At 44.9% G+C, this 19,420-nt stretch overlaps 1 protein-coding gene across 1 annotated transcript in view; it reads right to left on the reverse strand.

Moving 5' to 3' along the window:
- BCAR3 (BCAR3 adaptor protein, NSP family member) overlaps positions 1-11,612 on the reverse strand; it is a 143,774-nt gene extending 132,162 nt beyond the window's left edge. The window contains exon 1 of the mRNA XM_075322348.1: positions 11,453-11,612. The gene's annotated coding sequence lies outside the window, so the exon portion shown is untranslated. The remainder of the gene's footprint in view (positions 1-11,452) is intronic.
- Positions 11,613-19,420: the final 7,808 nt, after the last annotated feature.

Raw genomic sequence — 19,420 nt, forward strand, 5'->3', positions numbered from 1 at the left:
ATGTATTATTAATTATTAGATTTCAAATAAACAAGCAAAAGTAAAACTAAACTATATTTTTATGTAAATGAAAGTTGAGTATATAAGGAGGACATGGTAAACCGTGCGCAGTGCTTTCACTTTTTTGTACACTGGGGTTTTTTTTTAGCTTTCTACAATGGTTTCTACCTTTGATCTCCTACACCGAGTGCACTGCAAAATGTATTATCTACGGTTGAGTTTTCTGGGGAGGTACCAGCTATTGACTATCATTTGTGGCCCACACTTAAGATCTCAAATCCAAACCCTACTACCAGATACTTACATGATCAGGGCATTCCAAAAATCTCAAGGCTACTGGCCTGTGACCTGACCATCCTCTCTCTCTGGAATTGACTTTGAAATTTAGTTGCCACCGCTGTGTTATCACTAAAAACCACAGACCTTTTGCCGTCACACTAGCCCCCTCTCAATGATGGCGCAATGGCCCCAAGTGGCCTCCTCCACAGTTTATCATCCTTATCATTAATCATCCAGCCACTTCAAGCTAGATGGATCTGACCCTCTTGCCTTGATCAGAGGTGCATTACACTTTGACACGGGACAGTCTTGGACTCACAGCTTTTTACATCATGTGGGAACATCACTTGGATTCCCCTCACCATCTCCTCCGTGGACTGATTAAGCTCATGGCCTGTGACTAATCGTTGATTGTTCTCAGAGATTTTAATGCCATAATGTTCATACTACTATATAGGTTTACTAATGTGCATATGCTTTTTGTGAAATCTCATCATCCCCTCTCTACTGAGCTTTACACTATGTTAAAGGGACTCTGTCGGAACACAATGACTGTTCAAGCACAGGCGCTCGTGCACCATGGCGGGGCCAAACATACAAGTGCACCTCCCCACCTGTTTGTTTTCCCTCTATCTTGGTACTTTTTTGGCTCCAATCAAAGAAGAATTGAGGATTGAGATAATAGAAGCAGGTGGGAAGGTGCAGTTACATGTTTTTCCATGCCATGGTGAACCGTGTAACTGTGCTTGGTTTGAACAGTCATTTGGTGATGAACAAGTCCCAGTGACATTCTCTGCTTTACTGTGTCCCCATTTACTCGAAATGTCAATGGTCCCGAGTCTTTGGCTTTCCCTTTCGCACACCGTGGATTGGTGGCTTTTATGGTTTAAGAAGCATTGACACAGGAGGATAATTAAGAACAAGCATTGTTAAAAATACTCATTTCATCTTCTTGCCGTGTAAACTGGCAGTCGATCACCTGATGAATGAGCAACATGCTTATTTATGGGGTGAAATTATCTTTTATGCAACATAAACGATTATCATTCAAAGTCGTGCAACGTCTTGTGTAAACAGTACTTGCTCTGCCGGAAAACTACGGCAGCCTATGCACAGTAAGTGATCTACCATAGTATAACTTGCTCAGTGCGCATCGTTTTATTTCATCTGTCTGTGTAAACAGGAAAGTCTAACCACCCCCAATAAGTCAAAGTTACCAATTGACAATCATATTCTGCTAGTTTGTCTGTGTAAACAGACCCCAAACTGGCCCCATACACAATAGATGACTGTCGGTCGAATGATGGTTTGGCCAATCCTTCAGCCGGTAGTTTACTCTCCTGACTTTCCCTTAGGATTGTTAACCTTGTGGAGCTCCTGTGATATCTATGAAAGAGCCGCTGCCAGACTGATGGCAGCATATCTCACAGGAGTCCAAAAATCAAACAGGTTGAACCCTTATCCTCGTCGACATCTTCTGTTGGGAGAGAGCTGGGGGACTCAAAAAAAGATTAGATTGTCAGCCAGGTCCCAATAATATTGGCAGGTTTGGCTGACCTTAGTCTAATGTGTGTAACGCTCGCCGCTGGGATGGTACTGCGGCAAGCAAAAGTGGACCCATTGGACCACAGGTGAACCCAGGGCCTACCTTTACGTGGAGTAGAGGACCGGGACTGTAACAGCTGACACACAGGACACAGGAAAAGACAGGACAGAGTCTGCAGTACAGACAGGGACCACCAGGGTGGCTCAAGGCAGACAGCACAGGCAGGATGGACAGGCAGAGTATCTAGCACCAGCAGGGCAGAACGGACAGGCAGCAGGTACCAAAAGGGAGAACGAGCTGGGACCAGGTACAGGGCAGGACATGACTGGATCCAAGTGCCAACAGGCAGGATGGACCAGGTAAAGCCAGGAACAGGACTGGAAGCAGGTGCCAATAGGCAAGATAGGCTGGAACCAGGTACAGGCCAGGACAAGAAGGACAGGATGGGACGTATGACATGACAACTAACTAGACCGAACTCAATTGACTAAATTTAGGGTGTTGAACAGGCACCTCCCCTAGAGGGAGCATGCCTTAAATACCCAGTGCCTCTCAGCTATAGGCTGAGAGGCACTTCCTAGAAGTGGCACGCTGGCCCATTAAGATAGGGGCAGTGGCGAGAGTGCAAACACCCTAGGAGTACTCTCAGATGTCCTGTGATGCGCACACAGACTCCAGGAGGGGGAAGGAGGGAGCACCATCGTGGAGGAGCGCAGGGACGAAAGGCAGTGTTCAGGGAGCCGGCCGCGGTAGTGAGTGACAGTGTATCCCTGCCGGAGGGGAGAGCAAGGAGTGCAGGGACGCAGCGCTACAATGCGTATGGTAACTTATAGTGTTCGGGCATAGGATAGCCTCACCGTCCCTTTGTCTTATCTTGTCTACTAATGCCCAGCAAACTTGTCTTTTGTAAGTTAGTGAAGATCCACCACAAAGAAGAGATTATATATATATATATATATATATATATATATATATATATATATAAAACCCTTTTCACATGTACAACACCCTGTAATTAATGGTGCTTTGAAACTAAATATATTATTATTATTATTATTATTATATGCTTGTACATCGCTTAAAAATATTATGTTCATATTCGATATACAACATTTACTAAAATTGTATACTACATTACAACTGGTAATCTTTACTTGCCAGAAATCTACATGTGTTTTTATAAATGGCTTTTTTTTTATTATTTTTCCAAAAATAAAGTTATGTATAAATTGACCCTCGCAATTATAGTCTTCGTACTTGGAAATATATTAAGAAAGAGAAGGAATGACGTCATTTTATGTTGACTATAACAACATGTACTAGAAAGCTACAAAGAAGAAGAAGGTCATAAATCTAATCTGGCCTCCAATAACCCTGAGGTCTGATCATTACTTTGCAGGAGACATCTATGTAACCAGGCTGCCCTAGTTCATGTCTCTGATATGGATCAGTGAGTATTTTCTCGATTTTTTTTTTCCTCTGGAAAACTCATCAGTCCTTACCATTTGGAAGGTCAGGTCGTAACAATAAAATATTTAGAGTTCCGGGGATTTATTATTACGAGGTGAATAAGGAGGCTTTTGGTTTATAGCAACCAATAAAAGTTTAGATGTCATTTTTACGAAACTGAGCACACATGGGGAGATGTCTCCTGTAGAATGTAAAGAAGGTGGCTCATAGCCCTCAGACCCCCCGCTGTAATACTTGTGGGAAAATGAAAGGATTGAATTATTTTGTGTATGGAGAAGACACAGACTTTGGTGTTATATACAGGATCTGAGAACGCCAACTCTGCCCGCAACTGCGGGCATTGGCAATAACTCTGACCGCGGCACTTTACCCCCGAATCGGGTGTGTTCTGATGTGCTTAAAAATCTATATGAAAAACTGATTTGAATGCTCTTTAAATACCCTTTGATGGGGATTTTAAAGCAGATCTGCTTCAAGATGAATGTGAAAAAACCGAAAACAAAAAAAAACAAACCAACAAACAACAAAAACACACGTAAACTTAACCTTAGCAATCAGACAGAGAGGCCATCTCAGTCATCCCATCAACTCCCTTTGTAATGTGATCATCAGTGCTGATGGGGAGCATCATGACAACCAAAGACCTGCCATCTCCTATTAGGCTCTTTGATAAGAGAACCATGCCAGGACAATACACAGATATAAAAAAACAACAAAAAAAAAACAACAACATTTTAAAGCGAATCTGAAAGTAGGATCAAGCTGTCTATATGGACATGTAGATCATAGGAAGCTCAGTAAAATGATACCTTGATGTCTGTGATCTGATGTTTTATTCCAGATAAATCCATGTTTATAAATGAGCTCTTCCAGGCTATGGGGCGTATGCTACCTGGAAGATAACTTCGCCTCCAGAGCTTATATCAAATAAAAGGAGGCATTATCAGTGTGAGACGAGTAACTAACACAGAACAGGAAAAATGAACTTTAACTTCTTCCAAAAACATTTTCTGCAGCTCTCACAGCTCTGCTGTATTGTAACAGTGTTGCAACCCTGTCTGCCTGTGAGATGGAGGCTGAAGCTGAGAGGAACCTGCAGACGTGTCAGTCGAGCTGGAGTCAGACTTGCGAGTGCAAAACTATGGGGCAGTGTCCATCTGCGATTGATTTCTCATGCCATAGCGGCAAGGGGAATGGATCACCGTACATTATGTTTGGCAGCGATTCTCGGCTCACGCACCCCCAAACAAGACTATGGGAGCGTGTGAAACATCGCACTGCACTCACATATAATCCGAGTGCAGTGCAATGTACAGCGAGACAGGCAGCGGAGGAGATGGGGAGAAAATGCTCCCTCCCTCTACCCCGCACCTGTGATGCGATCGCAAGATCGCATGACCCTCGGCTGACACCCGCAGCGAGTGTCATTAGCATATCGCTGTGCGCAAGTGGAACCGTATCCTAAGGCCGGGGCCACACGAGGCACTAGTGCGATCCTCGCATGACACTCGGCTCCCGCTGGCAGCACAGTGGGAGCCGAGTGTCATGCGAGTGTACCTGCGACTGAGGTCCGACTGTGTGAGCAGACCTCAGCTGCAGGGGGCGGGCCGGCACTGTGGAGGGGAGTGAGGGATTTATCTTCCTCTCTCCTCCGTAGCCGGCTATTGCAATTCTCGCTCTGCACGCGCGGTACACTGGTGTACCGCGAGTGCAGTGCGATTTTTCTCTCGCCCCATACACTTGAATGGGTGCGAGAGAAAGTCTTGTATTACAGACGCAGCATGCTGCTATTGTTTTCTCGATCCGATTAGGGCTGAGAAAATAATTGCTCATGTGCGCTGACACACAGGCTAGAATTGGTCCGAGGGGAATGCGATGTTTTATCGCACTCCACTCGCACCGTTTTTCTCGCCGTGTGGTTTAGGCCTTATAATCACACACAGCTCTGCAGTGAGATCAGGAGAGCAGAGAGCGGCCATCACACATTACACTGGTAACTCCCCCTACTATTTAACATAATCTCTGCAGGCGGAGTCATCTTTTAGTCCGCATACGCCCCATAGCCTGGAAGAGCTCATTTACATAAAGTAATAAAAGATGATTTATAGACAATACTTCTGAATTGAGGCATACAATAATGTCTTTTTTCAGCAGTCTACAACCTGTCTGCTCATATTAATAGTTTAGTTACAATAGGTCAAGTGTTTTGACAGATTCCCTTTAAAAATGTATACATTAACTAATATATAAAGCTGAGTGTGTGTCTGTCTGTCTACTAAAGGAAACCACACCGTCGCATTTACAATCATGAAATTTTGCAGATGCCTCATGCGACTCCGGGAACGTCATAGACTATGTATTGACGGGAAAATTTAACCCTGCGCTTTACAGTTACTCTCCAAAAAATTTGCCTCCATTAAAGTCAATGGAGCTGTAAGCCACAGGTTATTAATAGTAGCTGTGATTGGTTTATAGGAATGAAAGATATTCATAGTATAACAAGGTTATGTATGAGGTAATAAGATGTCGGTGGGGAAACGGATAGAGACAGACAGAGCCAGACAGACATAGGCACAGACAGAGTAAGAGGCAGACAGGGAAAGAGACAGACATAGGGACAGGGAAAGAGACAGAGGCAGACAGACACAGACAGGGAAAGAGACAGACAGGCGGGGAAATAGAGACAATGAAAAAGACAGAGATAGAGACAGAGACAGGGAAAGAGACAGACAGAGATATAGACAAAGACAGACAGGTAAAGGGAAAGAGACAAACCTGGAAAAGAGACAAACCTGGAAAAGAGACAAACCTGGAAAAGAGACAAACCTGGAAAAGAGACAAACCTGGAAAAGAGACAAACCTGGAAAAGAGACAAACCTGGAAAAGAGACAAACCTGGAAAAGAGACAAACCTGGAAAAGAGACAAACCTGGAAAAGAGACAAACCTGGAAAAGAGACAAACCTGGAAAAGAGACAAACCTGGAAAAGAGACAAACCTGGAAAAGAGACAAACCTGGGAAAGAGACAGACTTGGGAAAGAGACAGACTTGGGAAAGAGACAGACTTGGGAAAGAGACAGACTTGGAAAAGAGACAAACCTGGAAAAGAGACAAACCTGGAAAAGAGACAAACCTGGAAAAGAGACAAACCTGGAAAAGAGACAAACCTGGAAAAGAGACAAACCTGGGAAAGAGACAGACTTGGGAAAGAGACAGACTTGGGAAAGAGACAGACTTGGGAAAGAGACAGACTTGGGAAAGAGACAGACTTGGGAAAGAGACAGACTTGGGAAAGAGACAAACCCGGGAAAGAGACAAACCCGGGAAAGAGACAAACCCGGGAAAGAGACAAACCCGGCAAAGAGACAAACCCGGGAAAGAGACAGACAGACACAGAGATAGAGAGAGACAGACAGAGATAGAGACAGAGAGATGGATACAGAGACAGACAGAGAGACACAGACAGATACACAGAGACAGACAAAGACAGACAGGGAAAGAGAAAGACGGAGAGACAGACGGACAGAGACAGACAGAGCCTGAGAGAGAGACAGAGACAGTTACTATCCTGGGCAACGCTGGCTACTACAGCTAGTTTAAAATAAAAGACAAAACACTAGTTTAAAAATAAACATATTTAGTTTTCCTGCATCCATAATGCTACATATGTATCAAGGTAGAGGACATAAAAAATATAATTACTGCTTTTGGTCACTACAGCTCCCCCAAAAATACAATAAAAAATTATCACAGTGTCATATGTATATCAATTAAAAAAAAAACCACAACTCATCCTAAAAATAAAACTTTAAAAATAAAACAACTTCACACAACTTCATTGATTGAATACATTTTTTTTTCATTTTTATTTTATCGCAGGAGTGGTGCTTTAAATCTAAGGGTGCGTGCCCACGATCAGTGTTTGCATCGTTTTAGACGCAGCATATGTCAGCTGCGTCAAAAACGCTGCGTTGTACAGTATAAGTATAGTGGACAGGATTTCTAGTAATCCCATGCCCACTGTGGTTTTTTTTTCCCGCAGCAAACACTGACCTGCAGTGCGTCCTTCCAGACAGCAGCATGTCAATTGTTTGCTGCGGATTCGCATGTATCCTCTGTAGGGAACACACAAGCGAAAGACCGCAGCACACTGAACCCTGATTGTGGGGACGAGCAGCTGCGGTCTTCTGCATTCTCCTGCGGAGGACACTCGCGGCCCCGCAGGTCAGGACTTGCTGTGTTCTGAACGCAGTGAGTCCTGATCCTGGGCCCAAACCCTAAGCCCCCTGTCCCTTGTATCCGACGACTTCACCTTTTATCGCCGCTGCTCCCATTGGTCTCTGGCGATTTGTGACCTGCTGGCTGCTTCAGTGTTTGATGGAGGCGCCGGAGGTCACAACTCAATACAAGTCTATGAGCCTCGTTCTGGCTCTCACAGAGATGCATTGATCGCTTTTGATGTAACTTCTGACTTCCGGCCAGTCAAGAGTTACGTCACAAGATGGCGCCGCAGGACCCAAGCCACGCTGATAAAAGATGAAGACCCCAGAGGGTGAGAATTAGAGCGGGGGCAGGGGGCTTAGATTAAAAGCACCATTACAGTGCTAAAAAGTTAGGGTTCACGGAAGGTGGGAAGATTTACAAAAAGCAAAAGCTTTAGTGACAAAGGTTAACAAAAAGTGATTGTCCAAAGGTGGAAAATTCACAAGAATGTAATTGTGCTAATGAGAAGTGACACATGGCTGGCCACACAGGGAGCAATCATGTGCCTAATGATTGCATTGCCCCAGCGTATGGCACAGTCCATGCTGTAACATGCGTCTTACATAGGACAAGCCACAGGTTGCCAAATTTGCCTCTGATATTTGACCCGATGTAGAAGATTTTCGTAAACACATAAAACCATGGGGGTTTCTCAGCAAACGTTAGACTGCACTGAGCTGTGATCTACATTACCTCAGTATTCAGGGCATTATAATTTGGAACACCACCGAGGTTTCATTTGCTAATGTGCACAGTAGCGGAGAATACATCACAGCTGTCAGCGGCAATGAAGTCACAGAGGACAGACCCCACAGCGCACAACTTCTGGAAATTAAATTGGACCTTCTACAACTAATTATTCAGTGGCTTATCCTGGCGATAGATACACAGAACGCTCCGTATGCCAAAAGCAATGCTGCGAAGCCCAAACAATTCATCTTCTGCAATCATAGTACAAATGCACTGGTCACATAGTCCGGTACCATCCCATTACTAATTACTATTGATGAGCGAGCACTACCATGCTCGGGTGATAGGAACAAGCAGTCAGACGCTCAGATTGGGCATGACTCCTGTACTGTATAATGGAAGTCAATGGGGAACGCGAGCATTTTTCTGGAAGCTCTACAGAAAAATGCTTGAGTTATCCATTGCCTTCCATTATACTCGGTACACAAGTCGAGCCCGTCCAAGAGTCTGACCTGCCCGTTAAGATCACCCGAGCATGGTAGTGCTCGCTCATCACTAGTTACGAGTACCGAGCACCCGAGCATGGTAGTGCTCGCTCATCACTAGTTACGAGTACCGAGCACCCAAGCATGGTAGTGCTCGCTCATCACTAGTTACAAGTACTGAGTACCCGAGCATGGTAGTGCCCGCTCATCACTAGTTACAAGTACTGAGCACCTGAGCATGGTAGTGCCCGCTCATCACTAGTTACGAGTACCGAGCACCCGAGCATGGTAGTGCCCGCTTAGCACCATTTACAAGACCCGAGCATGGTAGTGCCCGCTCATCACTAGTTACTAGTACCGAGCACCCGAGCATGGTAGTGCCCGCTCATCACTAGTTACTAGTACCGAGCACCCGAGCATGGTAGTGCCCGCTCATCACTAGTTACAAGTACTGAGCACCCGAGCATGGTAGTGTTCGCTCATCACTAGTTACAAGTACTGAGCACCCGAGCATGGTAGTGCCCGCTCATCACTAGTTACAAGTACTGAGCACCTGAGCATGGTAGTGCCCGCTCATCACTAGTTACGAGTACCGAGCACCCGAGCATGGTAGTGCCCGCTTAGCACTATTTACAAGACCCGAGCATGGTAGTGCCCGCTCATCACTAGTTACTAGTACCGAGCACCCGAGCATGGTAGTGCCCGCTCATCACTAGTTACTAGTACCGAGCACCCGAGCATGGTAGTGCCCACTCATCACTAGTTACTAGTACCGAGCACCCGAGCATGGTAGTGCCCGCTCATCACTAGATACAAGTACTGAGCACCCGAGCATGGTAGTGCTCATTCATCACTAGTTACAAGTACCGAGCACCTGAGCATGGTAGTGCCCGCTCATCACTAGTTACTAGTACCGAGCACGGTAGTGCCCGCTCATAACTAGATACAAGTACTGAGCACCCGAGCATGGTAGTGCTCACTCATCACTAGTTACCAGTACAGAGCCCCTGAGCATGGTAGTGCCCGCTCACTAGTTACGAGTACAGAGCACCTGAGCATGGTAGTGCTCACTCATCCCTAGATACAAGTACAGATAACCCGAGCATGGTAGTGCCTGCTCATCACTAGTTACCAGTACTGAGCACCCGAGCATGGTAGTGCTCGCTCATCACTAGTTACGAGTACCGAGCCCCCGAGCATGGTAGTGCTCGCTCATCACTAGTTACGAGTACCGAGCCCCCGAGCATGGCAGTGCTCGCTCATCACTAGTTACGAGTACCGAGCCCCCGAGCATGGCAGTGCTCGCTCATCACTAGTTACGAGTACCGAGCCCCCGAGCATGGTAGTGCCCGCTCATCACTAGTTACGAGTACCGAGCACGGCAGTGCTCGCTCATCACTAGTTACGTGGACCGAGCACCCGACCATGGTAGTGTTCACTCATCACTAGTTACTAGTATTGAACACCTGAGCATGGTAGTGCTTGATCATTATTACTAATTACATGAACTTCATAAATATTTGTGTTTTTTCAATTAACTATATAACATAGTGCACCATACTGAATAATGAAATGCAGTGATACACTTTCCACCTGTAAACAATTGCTCGGTTCTGGAAAGATTGTTCCAAATACTAATGGTTGTATCACTCATTATATATGTTTGCCCACAGCCAGCACAATTCTGCTATCCAGCTGCCTCCACTACACATGTAACATTGTATATGTTAGTAAAGTAGAACGACATAGTATACAGTGAGAATCAATAACTATAGAAGATAATCCACTGAATTTTCAATAAAAGGTCACAGTGAATGACCCAGTTATGTGACCCAATTCCTTATCAGAAATACTCCTGCGCTCAGTAAACTGGAATATAACTGTATTATCTGTATGTAGTGTTTGCAAATTCCAATCTTTATGGCTGGACCAGAGTGCAAATCCCTGGGTGACTTCAAAGCCTTAGAAGTGTAGCCTAAAGAAATACCTGGAGGTACCAGAACCTGCTGTCTAAGCGGTCACCTAATGGGCTAGTATTTATGAGCCGCGGGTCACAATGTATTTGTGCCATAGATGTAACTTCTCTCTCCTCCTGTACAAGTCTATGCCTTGTATTGTTCATGATTATTATACCACTTTTCACATTTAAAGTACCATGGAATAAGATGGCACTATAGTAATAAAAAACTACTAGAATTAATGATGGTCATTGGTTGTATAATGTTAACATTACATGTGGCACGGTGGCTCAGTGGTTAGCACTGCAGTCTTGTAGCACTTGGGTCCTGGGTTCATATCCCACCAATGACAACACCTGCAAGGAGTTTGTATGTTCTCGTTTTGTGGGCTTCCTCCCACACTTCAAAGACATATAGATAGGGGATTTAGATTGTGAGCCCCAATGGGGACAGTGCTGCCAATATTTGTAAAGCGCTGGGGAATTAATAGCGCTATATAAATGAATAAATATTATTATATATGGATAGCTTTAGTTTAGTTACAAGTAAAATATTTGTATCATGTAGGGAATAATATTAAGACTTTGTTCACACCTTGCGGTTCTTCATGGTTATAGGTGCAGTGTTTTTTGAGAATTGCAGTCATCAATCACAGCACTAGTTGCTCTATAACAATGAGTTTTACAGTTTTGTAAAGACTCTAGTAACTGGCCCCATGCTAGCCACCCATGAAAGCCTGCCCCAGTGTAGATAACCCCTCACCTGTGTGTATGATGGGAGTGCTATCCAGCCAGCATAGTGTACAGCCCAGGTCCAGTATAAGCCCTTCCTCAGTAATGTCAGTGCTCTCCAGTCCTCAATCTTCTCACATTCCCCAGTTTTGATCCAGCAGCAGATCCCCAGCAGCTCACACTACACACAGCAGCTCAGGGCAGGCTCAGCACTTGGCAGCCACTCCCCAGCCCTGCCTGCTGCTGCTGCTGCTGTGATGATGATGATGATGATGAGCTTGGGGCTTCTCATTTCCATATGATGACCCAACTCTGTCCTGCACTACACACAGGGCACATACATACACTTACTGCCCATTGTGCACAGGCTGACCTGCAGGAGCTGCTAGTGTTACTACTGTTTGTTTGTAAATACAAGATACTTGTACAGAGGTTACATAGAATGGAGAATAAAAGAAGCCTTCAGGACATGAAAACTGTACCTTAGGGCTCTTTCACACATCAGTTTTTTGCAATCAGGCACAATCCGGTTTGTGCCTGATGCCATAATCCGTTGCAGATTGTGGCAAAAGTGATGCAAAAAGAGAGAGAGGGGGGTGAGAGACGGGAGAGAGAGGGGAGAGAGAAGAGAGGGGGAGGGAGAGAGAGAGAGGGGGAGAGAGAGAGAAGGGAGAGGGAGAGAGAAGAGAGAGGGGGGAGATAGAAGAGAGGGTAGAGAGAGAGAAGGGAGGGGGAGAGATAGAAGAGAGAGAGGGAGTGAGAGAAGGGAGAGGGAGAGAGAGAAGAGAGAGGGGGAGAGAGAGAAGAGAGAGAGGGAGAGAGATAGAAGAGAGAGAGAGTAGAGAGAGACAGAAAAGAGAGGGTAGAGAGAGAACAGAGAAGGTAGAGAGAGAGGTAAGAGGGGGGAGAGACGAGAGTGAGGGGAGATAGAAAGACGAGAGAGAGGGGAGAGAGAGAGGGGGGAAAGAGAGAGAAGAGAGGGTGGAGAGACGAGAGAGAGGGGAGAGAGAGAAAGAATAGAGAGGGGAGAGAGAGAAAGAATAGAGAGGGGGGAGAGAGAGGGAAAGGAGAGAGAGGGGAGATAGAGGGGGAGAGAGAGTGGGGAGGGAGGGGAGGGAGAGAGAGAGGTGGAGAGAGAGAGGTAAGAGAGAGGGGGGAGATGAGAGAGAGGAGAGAGAGAGGGGGAAAGAGAGAGAAGAGAGGGTGGAGAGACGAGAGAGGGGGGAGAGACAAGAGAGAGGTGAGAGAGAGAGGGGGAAAGAGAGAGAAGAGAGGGTGGAGAGACGAGAGAGGGGGGAGAGACGAGAGAGAGGGGGAGAGAGAGAAAGAATAGAGAGGGAGGGGAGAGAGAGGGGGAGAGAGAGGGGAGATAGGGAGAGAGAGAGGGGAGAGAGAGGGAGAGAGAGAGGGAAAGGAGAGAGAGGGGAGAGAGAGGGGGAGAGAGAGGGGAGGAGGGGAGGGAGAGAGAGAGGTGGAGAGAGAGAGGTAAGAGAGAGGGGGGGAGACGAGAGAGAGAGAGAGGGAAAAGAGAGAGACGGGGGGAGAGATAGGGGAGGGATAGGGGAGGGAGAGGGGAGAGAGAGGGGGGGAGAGAGAGAGGGGGAGAGAGAGAGGAGAGAGGGGAGAGAGAGGTGGAAAGAGAAGAGAGAGAAAAGAGAGAGAGGGTAGAGAGAGGTAAGAGAGAGGGGGGAGAGACGAGAGAGAAAGAAGAGAGAGAGGGGGGAGAGAGATAGAGAGGGGAGAGAGAGAGAGGGGGGGAGAGAGAGAGAAAAAGAAGAGAGAGAGAGGTAAGAGAGAGAGAGGGGGAGAGACGAGAGAGAGGGGAGAGAGAGAGGGAAAGGAGAGAGACAGTGGAGAGAGATAGGGGAGGGAGAGGGGAGAGAGAGGGGGGAGAGAGAGGGGGGGAGAGGGGAGAGAGAGAGGAGAGAGAGAGGATAGAGAGGATAGAGAGAGGTAAGAGAGAGAGAGGGGGGAGAGACGAGAGAGAGGGGAGGAGAGAAAGGAGAGAGAGAGACAGAGGGGAGGGAGAGAGAGAAGGAGAGAGAGATGTGAGGGACAGGGGGAGGGTGAGAGGGGAGGGAGAGAGGAGAGGGAGTGAGGGGAGGGAGAGGGAGAGAGGGGAGGGGGAGGGAGAGAGGTAAAGACATTATATATGGAGACACTATAAGGAGGAATATGGGGGGTGCATTATACTATATGGAGGACTATGGGGGGTGCATTATACTATAAGGAGGACTATGGGGGTGCATTATATTATACGGAGGACTATGGGGGTGCATTATACTATACGGAGGACTATGGGGGGGTGCATTATACTATACGGAGGACTAAGGGGGTTCATTATACTATACGGAGGACTATCGGGGGGGCATTATATTATACGGAGGACTATGGGGGTGCATTATACTATATGGAGGACTATGGGGGGTGCATTATACTATATGGAGGACTATGGGGGGTGCATTATACTATATGGAGGACTATGGGGGGTGCATTATACTATACGGCGGACTATGGGGGGGGGTGCATTATACTATAAGGAGGACTAAGGAGGGTTCATTATACTATACTGAGGACTATGGGGGGGATTATACTATACGGAGGACTATGGGGGGGCTTATACAATACGGAGGACTATGGGGGGGCATTATACTATACGGAGGACTATGGGGGGGCATTATACTATATGGATGACTATGGGGGCTGCATTATACTATATGGAGGACTATGGGGGTTGCATTATACTATATGGAGGACTATGGGGGCTGCATTATACTATATTGAGGACTATGGCGGCTGCATTATACTATATGGAGGACTATAGGGGCTGCGTTATACTATATGGAGGACTATGGGGGCTGCATTATACTATATGGAGGACTATGGGGGCTGTATTATACTATATGGAGGACTAAGGGGGCTGCATTATACTATATGGAGGACTATGGGGGCTGCATTATACTATATGGAGGACCATGGGGGTGCATTATATTATATGGAGGACTATGGGGTGCATTATATTATATGGAGGACTATGTGGGTGCATTACAGTAGATTGAAGGTAATGTGGGGCCTATTATAATATATGGAGGACTAGTGCACTATATTATATAGAAGGGAATGTGGGGCTCATTAAATTATATGGAAGGCTAAGTGGGGGCCATTATAATATTTGGAGCGCGATGTGGAGGCCATTATACTATTTGGAGAGCTATTATAATATTTGGATGGCTATGAGGCAGTCTTTATACTTTATGAAGGACTATTTGAGGGCCATTATACTGTTTTCAAGCAATTATACAGTGTTAAGGTTTGTGTGGGGTCCATCACACTATGAAGAGGGTGTGTATGGACCATTATACTGTTCGGAGGGCTAGTGGGGGCCATTATACAGTGTGAAGAGGTGTGGGGGCCATTATACAGTGTGAAGAGGTGTGGGGGCCATTATACAGTGTGAAGAGGTGTGGGGGCCATTGTACTGTATGTAGGCCTATTATACTGAAAGGAGAGATGTGTTGTGTCACAGTTGTTTATGGGGATTATACTGTGTTTGGGTCACCATAATTTGCTGGGGTAGGTGAGTGGGGCGTACAGTGGGGTCATCATAGTGCGTGTGTGGAGGGTACTGTGGACAAATTCACTGTAGGGTATCATACAATTTTTATGCGAACTTTTGTTGGCATCATACATTATGGGTGCAAAGAAAAGAAAAGGTAATATAGGGGCTTCATTAGGAGGAAAATTACTTTGTGAGGGCTATAAAGTTATGAGATATGTTCTTTTGTGACCGATCCAAATATTACTGAATTTATTTTTTCTTTTTCGGGAATTAGAACTTCTTCTATTGGGCCCCATGATTTCTATGTTCACCATTGACAAACCAATGGAGCCAAGTTGTGAATAAAGAGCCTGCAATTTCCTTTAGTCTCCACATTTAGGCAAAAATTGCCCTAAAGTTGTGCTTTATAATAAAGGACACGATTTTAAATATTGTGTGCAACACCACAAATCACTGCATTCTTCCTCATGAGTATGTGAACGATGTGTCTGATGATCACAGTATACAAATGGCTGTCAATTCGACAGCGGTGATCAGCCTGATGTGTTTCACCCTGGGGCAGCATCTGTCATACACCGCAGAGCAGGCAGCCATATGAGTAGCTTGCCCATTGTGATTTTCATTGCTATGGGCTGTGTGACATCTTTCATGCACTTGTCACCCTCTAGTAAACCATGTAAAGCATCACAGATGAATGAAAAGATGCAAAAGTGACTATTGGATGCTAAAGTTTCCAAAATCTCAGAGGACATTTCATTTAACGTGCAAGGAAACCTCATCCTGCACTAAAGGAGATACGCTTCCAAAGTCAAGCCTTGGGGGAAACGAGCATCCACTGATTTACTTGCTATTCTGATCCTCTACTTGCAGTTCGGCTTTATATATATATATATATATATATATATATATATATATATATATATATATACAGTCAGGGCCAGAAATATTTGGACAGTGACACAAGTTTTGTTATTTTAGCTGTTTACAAAAACATGTTCAGAAATACAATTATATATATAATATGGGCTGAAAGTGCACACTCCCAGCTGCAATATGAGAGTTTTCACATCCAAATCGGAGAAAGGGTTTAGGAATCACAGCTCTGTAATGCATAGCCTCCTCTTTTTCAAGGGACCAAAAGTAATTGGACAAGGGACTCTAAGGGCTGCAATAAACTCTGAAGGTGTCTCCCTCGTTAACCTGTAATCAATGAAGTAGTTAAAAGGTCTGGGGTTGATTACAGGTGTGTGGTTTTGCATTTGGAAGTTGTTGCTGTGACCAGACAACATGCGGTCTAAGGAACTCTCAATTGAGGTGAAGCAGAACATCCTGAGGCTGAAAAAATCCATCAGAGAGATAGCAGACATGCTTGGAGTAGCAAAATCAACAGTCGGGTACATTCTGAGAAAAAAGGAATTGACTGGTGAGCTTGGGAACTCAAAAAGGCCTGGGCGTCCACGGATGACAACAGTGGTGGATGATCGCCGCATACTTTCTTTGGTGAAGAAGAACCCGTTCACAACATCAACTGAAGTCCAGAACACTCTCAGTGAAGTAGGTGTATCTGTCTCTAAGTCAACAGTAAAGAGAAGACTCCATGAAAGTAAATAGAAAGGGTTCACATCTAGATGCAAACCATTCATCAATTCCAAAAATAGACAGGCCAGAGTTAAATTTGCTGAAAAACACCTCATGAAGCCAACTCAGTTCTGGAAAAGTATTCTATGGACAGATGAGACCAAGATCAACCTGTACCAGAATGATGGGAAGAAAAAAGTTTGGAGAAGAAAGGGAACAGCACATGATCCAAGGCACACCACATCCTCTGTAAAACATGGTGGAGGCAACGTGATGGCATGGGCATGCATGGCTTTCAATGGCACTGGGTCACTTGTGTTTATTGATGACATAACAGTAGACAAGAGTAGCTGGATGAATTCTGAAGTGTACCGGGATATACTTTCAGCCCAGATTTAGCCAAATGCCAGAAAGTTGATCGGACGGCGCTTCATAGTACAGATGGACAATGACCCCAAGCATACAGCCAAAGCTACCCAGGAGTTCATGAGTGCAAAAAAGTGGAACATTCTGCAATGGCCAAGTCAATCACCAGATCTTAACCCAATTGAGCATGCATTTCACTTGCTCAAATCCAGACTTAAGACAGAAAGACCCACAAACAAGCAAGACCTGAAGGCTGCGGCTGTAAAGGCCTGGCAAAGCATTAAGAAGGAGGAAACCCAGCGTTTGGTGATGTCCATGGGTTCCAGACTTAAGGCAGTGATTGCCTCCAAAGGATTCGCAACAAAATATTGAAAATAAACATATTTTGTTTGGGTTTGGTTTATTTGTCCAATTACTTTTGACCTCCTAAAATGTGGAGTGTTTGTAAAGAAATGTGTACAATTCCTACAATTTCTATCAGATATTTTTGTTCAAACCTTCAAATTAAACGTTACAATCTGCACTTGAATTCTGTTGTAGAGATTTCATTTCAAATCCAATGTGGTGGCATGCAGAGCCCAACTCGCGAAAATTGCGTCACTGTCCAAATATTTCTGGACCTAACTGTATATATGTATGTATATATATATATATATATATATATATATATATATATATATATATACAGTGCCTACAAGTAGTCTTCAACCCCCTGCAGATTTAGCAGGTTTGATAAGATGAAAATAAGTTAGAGCCTGCAAACTTCAAACAAGAGCAGGATTTATTAACAGATGCATAAATCTTACAAACCAACAAGTTATGTTGCTCAGTTAAATTTTAATACATTTTCAACATAAAAGTGTGGGTCAATTATTATTCAACCCCTAGGTTTAATATTTTGTGGAACAACCCTTGTTTGCAATTACAGCTAATAATCGTCTTTTATAAGACCTGATCAGGCCGGCACAGGTCTCTGGAGTTATCTTGGCCCACTCCTCCATGCAGATCTTCTCCAAGTTATCTAGGTTCTTTGGGTGTCTCATGTGGACTTTAATCTTGAGCTCCTTCCACAAGTTTTCAATTGGGTTAAGGTCAGGAGACTGACTAGGCCACTGCAACACCTTGATTTTTTCCCTCTTGAACCAGGCCTTGGTTTTCTTGGCTGTGTGCTTTGGGTCGTTGTCTTGTTGGAAGATGAAATGACGACCCATCCTAAGATCCTTGATGGAGGAGCGGAGGTTCTTGGCCAAAATCTCCAGGTAGGCCGTGCTATCCATCTTCCCATGGATGCGGACCAGATGGCCAGGCCCCTTGGCTGAGAAACAGCCCCACAGCATGATGCTGCCACCACCATGCTTGACTGTAGGGATGGTATTCTTGGGGTCGTATGCAGTGCCATCCAGTCTCCAAACGTCACGTGTGTGGTTGGCACCAAAGATCTCGATCTTGGTCTCATCAGACCAGTGAACCTTGAACCAGTCTGTCTCAGAGTCCTCCAAGTGATCATGAGCAAACTGTAGACGAGCCTTGACATGACGCTTTGAAAGTAAAGGTACCTTACGGGCTCGTCTGGAACGGAGACCATTGCGGTGGAGTACGTTACTTATGGTATTGACTGAAACCAATGTCACCACTGCCATGAGATCTTCCCGGAGCTCCTTCCTTGTTGTCCTTGGGTTAGCCTTGACTCTTCGGACAAGCCTGACCTCGGCACGGGTGGAAACGTTCAAAGGCTATCCAGGCCGTGGAAGGCTAACAGTAGTTCCATAAGCCTTCCACTTCCGGATGATGCTCCCAACAGTGGAGACAGGTAGGCCCAACTCCTTGGAAAGGGTTTTGTACCCCTTGCCAGCCTTGTGACCCTCCACGATCTTGTCTCTGATGGCCTTGGAATGCTCCTTTGTCTTTCCCATGTTGACCAAGTATGAGTGCTGTTCACAAGTTTGGGGAGGGTCTTAATTAGTCAGAAAAGGCTGGAAAAAGAGATAATTAATCCAAACATGTGAAGCTCATTGTTCTTTGTGCCTGAAATACTTCTTAATACTTTAGGGGAACCAAACAGAATTCTGGTGGTTTGAGGGGTTGAATAATAAATGACCCTCTGAATAAACTTTTCACAATTTAAAAAAAAAAAAAAAAAAGAAATAACATTCTTTTTTGCTGCAGTGCGTTTCACACTTCCAGGCTGATCTACAGTCCAAATGTCCCAATGCCAAGTTAATTCCGAATATGTAAACCTGCTAAATCTGCAGGGGGTTGAATACTACTTGTAGGAACTGTATATATATATATATATATATATATATATATATATATATATATATATATATATATATTATACACACACACACACGAATATATATATATATATATATATATTATACACATATATATATTATACACATTTTATATATATATATATATATATATATCTAATTTATATATATACACACACTATATGTGTAGTGCTAAATATTCTACTTTCTACTATAAGGT

The sequence above is a fragment of the Anomaloglossus baeobatrachus genome, chromosome 8 (genome assembly GCF_048569485.1).
Source record: "Anomaloglossus baeobatrachus isolate aAnoBae1 chromosome 8, aAnoBae1.hap1, whole genome shotgun sequence".
NCBI classification, from domain to species: domain Eukaryota; kingdom Metazoa; phylum Chordata; class Amphibia; order Anura; family Aromobatidae; genus Anomaloglossus; species Anomaloglossus baeobatrachus.